The 11,015-nt window shown below is 41.6% G+C and overlaps 1 pseudogene; it reads right to left on the bottom strand.

Moving 5' to 3' along the window:
• Positions 1–1,006: 1,006 nt before the first annotated feature.
• LOC149235065 (small ribosomal subunit protein eS25 pseudogene) lies at positions 1,007–1,411 on the bottom strand (annotated as a pseudogene).
• Between the last annotated feature and the right edge of the window lie 9,604 nt (positions 1,412–11,015).

The following is an 11,015-nucleotide window of genomic DNA, read 5'->3' on the forward strand; positions in this document are numbered from 1 at the left end:
CTGGATAATAGATCTGGTGCTAAGATTCTCCATGTCGTTCTCCATGCCAGAATATTCTTTGTGTTTTTCTGAATAGATCTACAGTTATGATCCATGGAATTTCAAATTCAGTTATTTCTGAAATCTGCTCTCTGGCTAACTCAGTTATTACTGCAAAAATTGTAACATCTTTTGTTTTAATTAATGCAAGGATGTTGTTTTTTTTGTTTTGAAAAAAAAAATTGGGTCCCATCCTGCTATTTTATTTTTTTGCTAAGAAGTCGTGGACATCAACGGAAAATAAATTTGAATCTTTTATTCGAAATTGAAATGGGATATAAATGGTTTTGGATCCTAAACACACAATATGTTGTGGTAGAATGAGAATAGGTTTATATATACAGAAAACAATATTATGAGTACTTTCTATTATTGGGCACCCGGATCCCCTCTTACTTTGATGGGCGAATAATCAGAAGGGAATTGTATTCCGGGATTTTCCTTCTCTATGAACATACTAATGGTTAATTGCTTCCCTTACTGGACATCGACGGTGCTTTGGAATTGAAAGAGAAACATGACACTTTCTTTCAACTCGATTTCACTCCTCTACTAATAGGGTTGAGCCTTCCACCATCTGCTCCTTATCTCGCACAAAAGTTGTGTTAGGTTGGAGCTTGGACTCAGAATACAAAGGGACTCTCAAATGATTTAAATTCCTCCATAATTACATTTAGTGGAGGCCTTCACCCTCGTCTTACTTGCTAGTGATCCAAAGAGAGTTTCGAGAATACCAATAATGTTGGTTTGCTTACACTATTGTTTAACTACGTTAAAGGCTTTGACAAGGAAAACATGCATCCCACAGATGAAATTAAGCAATTGAATCTTAATGAAATATTTAAAAGAATTGCACAAAGAATAAATATGATGAAAAAAACATGATAAGAACTCATCGAAATTTAAGGTATTTCGCAAATATTGTATACACTTTTCTGTCACTAACCTAAGAGATGACACATTTGAACTACAAACTATGACTTATATGTCCGCTTGAAAAATCAGGAATGCCAACTTCCATACAAACATTAAAAAAAACATGAACTTCATGTTTAGTTGCTTTGGTGTAAATCTGTTGACTTGAGTGAGCAGAAATCATGCTGATTGAACCTTGTTCCATCAGATCCTTGATATCCTTTATGGAAAGTGAACCATTAATCCTTAGCCTATCTGAAAAAATGGAAGGGGTGACGAGCTTGTATTTGGGCACTTCAGAGAGAAGATTATCGTAAGTGGCTTGATCAAACAACACCATGTTATTCACCTTCTACTTTTGCTTTGCTTTGCTCCATTTCTTCTACCTCTATTTCCCACCGGTAGACTTGGAAGTCTTGGAGGATGGGAGAGGAGCCTTGTCCTTCTGCATTGCCATTTTCGATTACAGGGGAATGAAATGGCTGCTATTTTTCCTCCTCTGATTACGATAATGGCTTTAGCAGTCTTGTTATTCCACAATTCTGTCATAAAGCATGAGTCGTTGGAACCTAGTCAATACTATGAATGTTACGACACTTACTAACATCAGTAACTGTCAAGATTATACTAATAAAACCAATTTCACTCAAAGTAACCTTATTACCAATAACAACTATAAAACCAAATAAGAGAAATGTTATAATGATAAGTATTCTACATAATCTTATTCATATCAGTGATATGAGTACTCTTTCATACCTAGTGAAATCAATGACAAAAGATTACACGTTAATCATTCTCCTTATTCAAGAATTTTCACAATCTTTAGTTTTAACAACTCCATCATTTGTAACAAAAGTCTCCAACGTCGGTCAACTATTTTTACTCATTCCATTCTCCTTGCGTTCTTATTTTTGATATTGGATTTTACATTTCCACCATAAATCCCTTATTTCATGTAATGTACGTCAATCATTCTCCTTATTCAGGGAATTTGACAATATTCAGTTTTGACAGCTTCATCGTTGGTAACAAAAGTCCCCAAGTATTTTACTCATTCCATTATTTTAATTGTATTTTTACCACAAATGAAATCACGCACTTGATTAGCACGCTATTATTCATCTGAGACTGATTTGCTCTCACACTTTTGTCTGATGATTTGGGAATCATGCATGACTTTTTAACATAACCACAACTTAAAAAAAATGCTCCAAGAGGAAAATATAAAGTGTGAGGGCGAATCACCACCACCCTCGTCTATAATATTAGGATGACCTATATAATCATCATAGCTATACTGTAGTATTTGTTGCTATTCAGTGGCTTCATCATCAAGAGACACCAAAGTATATTTTTTCTTACGAGCGGCTTCGTCATTTGTCCCCATTCACTAACTATGGCAGAATCTTAAGAACAAATTAATTATGATAATGAGACTATTCTATATTTTTGGGGCTATCCAACAATTTAACCATGTGTACATGTAGATATATTTGCTAGAATGATGAAGAACACATATATTAATTGTTGGGAAGGGGTCCATGGGTAAATTTTGCAATTTCTTTTTGTAAAGATGTAAAGTCTCTATGAAATATGGAAGCCTAGAGTGAAGATAGTCAGAGTCAAAGGGGGCATTAGTCCCTTAGGTGCATAGGTGGTAGGGAGGTTTTGAAACCCGCCCATGGTCCGCAGACCATGGTATTGTAAAAGAAAAGTTATAAATAGGTCTAAAGAAGAATCAAATAAATAGGAATCTTTGTAAAGACAAGTAAGCTAAAGCAAGAAAGGTTTGTTTTCTATACATAGGCGAAGGGGAAGGTCCTTGCAACTGAGTGCGCGGAGACATTGGTAAGTCGGCACACTGAGTGTGTGGGCCCTGCAGTTGAGTACATAAGGAAAAGAGTCTGTATTTAAACGATTACATTTAATAAAGACTGTTTTTATCCAATTCTTGTGCACTGGTGTATTTATTCTTACTTCTGCAGTTTTCTGTATTTTCGCTCTCTATTGCACTTTATATGAATTAATGCTTATCTTGTGTGCAAAAGTAGTAGATCGGTACTATTTATATATGTTATGAATGATTAAAGTCTTTTGTGAAGCTGTGGAAGTTGTTTAAGTAAATTACTGTAATTATCTATTTCGGAAGGGTTAGGGTTTGTGAAAATAGAAACAAGCCCTAGGAACCACATGAACCTATCACACACACCTCTTGATGCAGAACTCTGATCATGTCATCCTCAAATACTGCTTCGGGTGAGACTGTAGTCTGCACTACAGGGGTTGTTTCCGAAAGGGCTAGGAGTGTAGGGTTTGTTGGTTAGCGCAACTAACTTTGAACCTGGGTTAGGCCTCATCAAGCCAACAAATGGTTCCATTCCTGGAACCAGGATCTATCTAAGGAATGTGTGATGTCGAATAAGTGGTTCCCAACTAAGAAGGAAATCAAGAAGTGGATCAATCGGAAGTTGCACATGTTTGCAACTCAGGAGAACAGAAATCCTTGCTTAATAAAAGAAGAGTGGTTGAATAGATACCTATTCACAAACGAACTCGAAATATTATTTTTCTCTTTCCCTTGTGAATTACACGAGTGGCTGTCTAGATTGGCGGATAGTCACGGTATATGGAAGCTTGACGACCCTATTATGTGGACCCTAGAACTGGTTAAGCACTTGGAGGCTTCAGAAAATAACATCACGCGGGCCGTCGACCACTGGATTGATCATACTCTAGGAGGATTCATCATTGAGTTCACAATTGATTCGTCTACCAGCTATAGTTTGGTTATTGAAAGGACCTAGAGGTAAGTACCTGAAATCTCTAAAGACTTGGATTAAGATGTTACTGTGCGAAAAGATGGTTATTCATTTAAATTGATGTTTGGGACTACGCGAAGTGGGAGAGAATTCATAAGGAACGAAGAACCAGGGTCTGAATATAGTCCGCTATTACAATCTTCTAATAGTGACAAAGAGGGTAATATTATGAGAAAACCATGAAGTGCGCTACAACTTGTGAGTCAGAGTATTGCAGGGATATTGTTGGGCATGGAATCCTCCCAAGGCATGTTTTGGGGCTCAAAGCCCAAGTTTTGACCAAATCTTATTGTAAAGCTTCACGAATTGTGGGCGCGGGGTGCAAATGTATGATAGAGTCACATAGTTGTCTGCCCTAGCATTGTAATGTAATGTCGGTTGGACAGACCTACCCATGGTTTGCGGACCATGGGATTGTATAAATAGAGTGAGCGTCTAAGTGTAAAGGAAGAAAAAGAAGGTAGTAGGAAAAAGTCTAAGTGATTAAGTCACAAGTTGAAGTGTGTCTTTGGGTCGTAGAGTAGGAGAAGGCTCTGCAGCTGAGTGCGCAGAGGCCTAATAGTCCGCAGTTGAGTGCGCGGACCCCTGTAGCTGAGTGCACAGGGCGAAGTCGAGTCTATAACCAAGGAAGGAATTAATAAAGAGAAGTTTTGTTATAATTCTGTGTATTTGTTCTTGGGTTAATGAATGATTGATATAATTTGCAAATATATTGTTTATTTACTGCACGCACCTGTATGAATGGTTTATATTGTTAAGTATACTTAAAGCACTCAAGTAGGCAAAGCTAATTAACTAACGTTGGAATACTAGTAAGGCCTTGGGTAATAACGCAGAGCGTGACATTTAGCCCCTGGGTAGGGCTACGCGAAGGCAGTATATTAGGCTGCGAAGTATGGGAAAGTGCGTGAAGCAACCTACGCGCAGGGTAAAACTGCGAACTAGTTGAACTCCTCAGACATCTCCAAGGTGCGGAAACCTAGTTCTAGCATCCTCCCATACTACTTCAGGTGAGACCTCAGTTCGCGCTCCGTGGACTGTTGCCGAAAGGGCCAGTAGTACTAGGATTTGTTTGGCTAACTTAACTCCGAACCTGGGTCAGGCCCCAATAAGCCAATAAATGGTTACATTGTTGGGATTGGGATCTGCATAGAGATGTTTGATGTCATATCACTGGAATCTGACAAAGAAAGGAATTGAAGAGTGGTTGGATAGAAAGATTCACAAGTTCGCGGTGCAGGAAAATAGGAATCCACGATTATCAAAGGAAGAGTGGTTAGATTGCTACTTATATATGGAAATCCACAAAATTTTCTTTGCATCCTTCCCCTCTGAGTTGTACAAGTGGATCACGAAGCTAGCAGATAATCAAGGAAGGTGTAGGCTCGACAAACCTATTGTGTGGACTCCAAAGTTGGTACGCAGATTGGAAGTATCGGAAGATAAGAATGCATGCACTGTGGATCATTGGCTCAATCGAATTATAGGAGGATTTATCACCGAGTTCGTGGTAGATACTTCAGTCAACTATAGTGAGGCGGAACAACGCTTCCTTAAAGGATCGCGAGGTAAGTACGTTAAATCTTTGAACACTTGGATTAAAATGCTACTATGTGAAAAGCGGGTTATGCGAATAAATTGATGTTTGGGGCTACGTGAAGTGGGAGGATCTACAGAAATGAAGGTAGTGTAGAACTAGAAACTAGCCCCTTGATTTCACCTCCGCGAGAAAACAAGGAAGAGCTCGCAAAGGTTTCACCAAGAAGTGCGATCAGTTTTATAAAGCAGCGAATTTTGTGCATACCACTCCCACTTACACCACCACCAGTTTCACCATCTTCACCCCCATCTTCGCCCACACCACCTCCGCCACCACCATAGTCCAATATGGTAAGCGCGATAAAGTTGCTGGTGTTCAAAGGAGTAGGGAATGAACATTCGGACCAGTTTTGGTTCATGGTGAGGGCTGTATGGGAAGCGCAGGGAGTCACAGATGACAATAAAGAAATCAACGCTGGTTAGCACTCTGCAGGATCATGCATTGACTTGGTACATTAAGCATTCCAATGACAATCCAAATGCAAGGATCACGGATATCCAAGCTACGCTAAACAAGGAATTTAGCAGGCAAAAATCAGAGACACAGTCGATCATTGGATTTAAGGAAATCGCGATGCTTCCAGGTGAGATCCCCTGGGAGCTGGATTAGAGATTGAAGTGTACAATTCGTGAAGCCAATATGACCTTGATGGATGGGCAACACCGTGCATGGTTTGTAGCATCGCTAATGCCGCATCTAAGGAACACATTGTCACAGCAAAAGCTAACCACTCAGGCTGATTCCTTGGAGATCGCAATGAGACTATACAAGACCCCGATATAAGATCCTAAACTAGGAGTTCAATAGATCCATGTGCCATTGAAAAAATCGTGTCTTGAGATGCAGAGTTTGAGACAAGACAGAACACCTCACCCAGAGGCGCGCAAGTAGGTATGGTGCGTAAGGTGCAAAGGCCAGGGACATGACAAGGACCATTGTCCAGTCTTCGCGAACTACCTAGCGGGACGAGGACCAATGCCATTGAGACCAGAGGTACAAGCAGGACCGAGCACAACGCTTGCATTATGGTGAACATTTTTTCAAATATGAGGGAAGCATGCTACAGATAACTGCTATCTATTGCAGAAGTAGACGCAGAATTCCCAACAGTTGTTCTGTAATTTCTGCAGGTCAGTAGGCCACAATGAGTGCACCTATAGAAGTTATGAACTGATGATGGATCAGACTCCTACCTACAGAGTTCAGAGCGAAACACAGGCCCTCGATCAAAATGCAGGTATGGCATGCACTAGATTTCAGGGGCATGGATGAGGTTGAGGTGGAATGGGACTAGGAATAGGTCGCGGACAATTGATATGTTATAATTGCGGAGGACCAGGGCATTATGCCCGCGATTTTACAAATCTAACGAGAGCATCATGCTTATATTGTACCCAGTTTGATCATGAGATAGAGGACTGTCCCACACTGATAGGGAGGTTGCATGATAAAGGAGCACTCCAACCTCCCCCGACTTAGAACCTGCAAATGATGAGGTAGACATCACGTGAGGAAGACCCAAATGTAAATATCGTGCTCTAGAGTGGTATCACGACAAGAGATGACAAAGGCAAGAAACCCAAAGAGAGTTCCTGGGTTCACAAGGCTCCAACAAAGGAACCAAAATTTGATTTGGAGCGCACTAGGGAGACATTCATGGAAGCTAAGAAGAGCTTCAAGGATGCCTCCACTTTAGGAGGTAAAGACAAACTAGAACCAGAAATGGACCCATCAATGCTCACTACATTTTTGGAAACATGCATGAAGCTGCTGTGTGATAGCAAAGATGTGAAGGGGCTACAAGAACTCATCACTAGATGTGTTGGAACCACGCCAGGAGAACCGCGCGTAGTTTGGAAGCTCGGGAAGCACACAACACAAACAGGAAGAGAGATGAGATTGATTGCGCAGATCGGGGAATATGAAATGGATCAAGTGATTTTGGATCTAGGATCGGACATGAACGTCTTGCCAAAGCAGACGTGGGAGTGCATGGGCAGGTTTGCACTACAATTGTCTCCTATTCAATTATGAATGGCGAACCAACAAAAGATCCTACCTATGGGAAGATTGTAGGGAATAATGGTAGATATCGAAGGTGCGAGTGCGCTTGCAGATTTCGAAGTGATAGAGATTGTTGATGACAACAATCCCTATCTCGCGCTACTGGGAATAGATTGGGCCACTGACATGAATGGAGTGATAAATCTAAAGAAGCACAAGATGATTTTTGAGAAAAAGTCACTGCGCGTAGTGGTACCTTTAGACCCTACAGAAGGATCGCGCTACATAGAGCCAGTGCGCAACTACGATAGCGATGATGATCTAGACTGTATTTACAAGATAACCATGTGGGAGCAGGACTGGGTGAATCCAACAGCGGATGACAAACTCTCGTGGGAGTGCGAAAGCTCTTGCACCTCAGATTTGGATGAGGAAAGAAAACGATGGCAGAACCGGTTACAGGAGGTAACCACACTCAACTGTAACATGATGAAAAGGTCATTGTGCTACATGCCAACAGAGGTAAGAGATCTACCTATGTATGACGGGTTCAGCGAGCTAGATGATTTCCTAAAGAAATTTGAGAGAGAAGTACCGGAAAAGTAGCGTTTCGACGCTCTGAAATGTGTACTGCGTGCTACGCCCGCAAGATGGTGGGGTACGCATTAAAGAAGTTTTGAGGACTGGCATGAATGCAAAATGATGATGTGCATGCAGTTTGGAAAGCCTCAGATGCGGATGAAAGCCGAGTATGACAGACGAAACAACCCACACGCCCACCTTTCCAGATGGGTACAGGCGTATGGTACGCAACTTGAATGAATGCACACCGTCCTTGCGATAGGAAACACGACCGACAAGCAGGAGCGGGCAAGACAATGCCGCGAAAGACCCCTTCGGTTGGGGCCAGGAAGTATGGTAAGACCAAACACGTAGATGCATATTCACGTAGAAGCTTTTGACAATGTATGCGAAGCACTGAACACGATCCAGCATGTCAAATGAACTAATTGGGACCTACGCGTACCAGCGATTCTCTGGGTTTATAGGACCATGTGCAAAAACCTTACTGTGTGGGCACTTCTGAAGCTGAAGTATGAAGCGAATACTATAATCCACATGAAGCATGAAAACCCTGGTCCGTGCATAGTAGCACCAATAGATACAATGTTTCATGAAGCCTGGAAAGAAGGGATCACACAGCTGAAAGAAGCAGCACGCATGAGACTTGAGGAAGAAATACAACAGGGAAACCTTAGACTCCACGAACTTGAAGAAGAAAGGGTACGGTTAAGGAAGAAAAGTTCTTTGATGGACGCAGAAGTCAAGAAGTTGGAGGACGAAATAAAGGAATATTTTCTCGGCAAAAAGACTAAAGTGGTAAGGCAGGGTGCGTATGATCACGATGACATGGTTAAGGCCTATTGCCTCGAATTGATCAACTTGATGCCTTGGCTTGGACTACATATTGCTAAGCATACTGACCACGGTAGCGCATTGCAAATAACAAAGTGCGCGATGCCGACCATAATAGGAAAAGGTGGGGATTCTCCGGGCAACAGGATGACTGCTCAGCTGAAACTTTTCACTGGTGGTGCGACCACCTGACTAGCTGAGGGAAGGACAGGCTTAGTGCTCCAGGTAGTTGGAAGGGAGCACGGGACTATAAACTATTCTTCTTGGGAGCTGTGCGATATTGGAGATACGTAGAGTAGCAAAGAGTCACAAGGTCCGCGACCACGCACGAGGGGCTGCGCTGTCGCGTAGGTTGGCTAGAAAGTGACCGTTGAAGTCACTATTCATGATGGGATGCTCGACTTGAGGCAAAATGGAACAGGTGGCAGGCATTTAAGACGCGATTTATGGGCAAAATCTGGGAAAATCTTCCGCCAAGGGAGCATTAATGAACTGGATTTGGGGGGAACGATCGAATTCAAATTCCAAAAGCACTATAAAATACAAAGGGCTGCCTGTTGGAAATAATACTGAGAGGGGGGGTGAATCAGTATTATCAGATCAATCAAACTTTTCAATGCTCAGAAACATATACGCTACTTCAGTTAGGTGAACCAGCGTGTACACGCTACTGTGGTTAAGTAAAACAGCGTATAAGAAGAAAACTCATAATTTAGTTAGCTTATTCTTCAGTTAAGTTCATCAGGACATTATTCACCACATTAACAGTAAGCAGGTGCAGTATAACAGAACAGATCAAAAACCACACACATGAACACCAAGATATAAGGTGGAAACCCAATGTGGGTGAAAACCACCTGCTGCAAGTTGTCTCTATCTTTCTTTAATAAGAAACTTCAGTTTACAATATTTTGTACTGGTGCAGCCTTGTACCAGTACGCAGGCTACAACCTTCTCTCGTTCTCCAAACTTCCTTGGAAGGGAGCTCCAACCCCCTTTGCTCTTGTACTAGCCAAGATACTAGTACGTAGGTGCTGGCCTACAATCTTCTTTCTTTCAGGTATCACTTTTCATACATTTTTAGACTGGATATTCCTGAAGCACATCATTCAATCTGTAGAACCCAATTCATTCAACTTTCATAACAGATCCATGAAGCATAAAACAACCAATACTAGAATTATCAAACTTTGAATCACTGAACCACTGAACCCTGTCAATCACCAGATACCAGAACCCAGAGCAGTCTACAGAACTCTGCAATAACAGTCAGATCCAACTGCAAAACCCAAAAATAAGCTTTAAGAGATATACGCTACTTCAATGAGCGAAACCCGCGTGTACACGCGTTTTTACTTAAGCCAACCTGCGTACAGATCTAAAAATAGATTCTCTCAACTTGCAGCTGTACCAGACATCAGTTAGATCCAGAACATAATATTGCGACAGTATGCAAATCTAGAAATACGCATAATCAACCATATCATAATAGAGCATTTCAAACCATTAGATCCCGATTTGTCCTTAGATCTAGTCTTCCATCCGCCGATGTGATTTCTCCTTAGCTCATATCAAGCAACCCGAACCCTGCATATCAGATCTCTTTCTCTCTTAGATATTCAAGCCTTGTCGAAAGATGATATTGCCTAATGATCTTCTTCTCCTTATATAGCCTTAGGCCTTTCTCAATACCAAGAGCCAAAACCATAGTAACACAATACCATCAACTTTAAAACTAGGGATCGACACGCCCGTCGAGACATAATGGTCCGAAATCATAGGCACAACTTCCAAGGACTAACCACCATGAACCAAAGGAACCTTTCCACATACACGCGCTTTTTCTGAATCGAACTAGCGTGTACACGCGACTTGGGCTTAACGAAACGGCGTGTATGAGCTTCCTTGGCATGCTGTACTGAGATCTGTCTTCTGATTAAGTTGCCATCACCTGTACCAACCTCTGAGTGAGTTGCCATCAATTGGCATGCTGTACTGAGATCTGTCTTCTGATTAAGTTGCCATCACCTGTACCAACCTCTGAGTGAGTTGCCATCAAGGACAACACTTAAATCATAATGCCAACACTGCCCAGCAAACAACACTTGGTAATTTGCGAATTGAGCAGTCGAGCAGAACCCTAATTGTTGTGAGCTGAGTGTTGATTAAGCCCCTGAATTCGCGAGTGATAGATTGTTGCAATGGCAACAACTAAGGAT

This window comes from Pinus tabuliformis, chromosome 8, assembly GCF_031772625.1.
Source record: "Pinus tabuliformis cultivar Carrire ecotype Pingquan chromosome 8, CPIR1, whole genome shotgun sequence".
NCBI lineage: Eukaryota > Viridiplantae > Streptophyta > Pinopsida > Pinales > Pinaceae > Pinus > Pinus tabuliformis.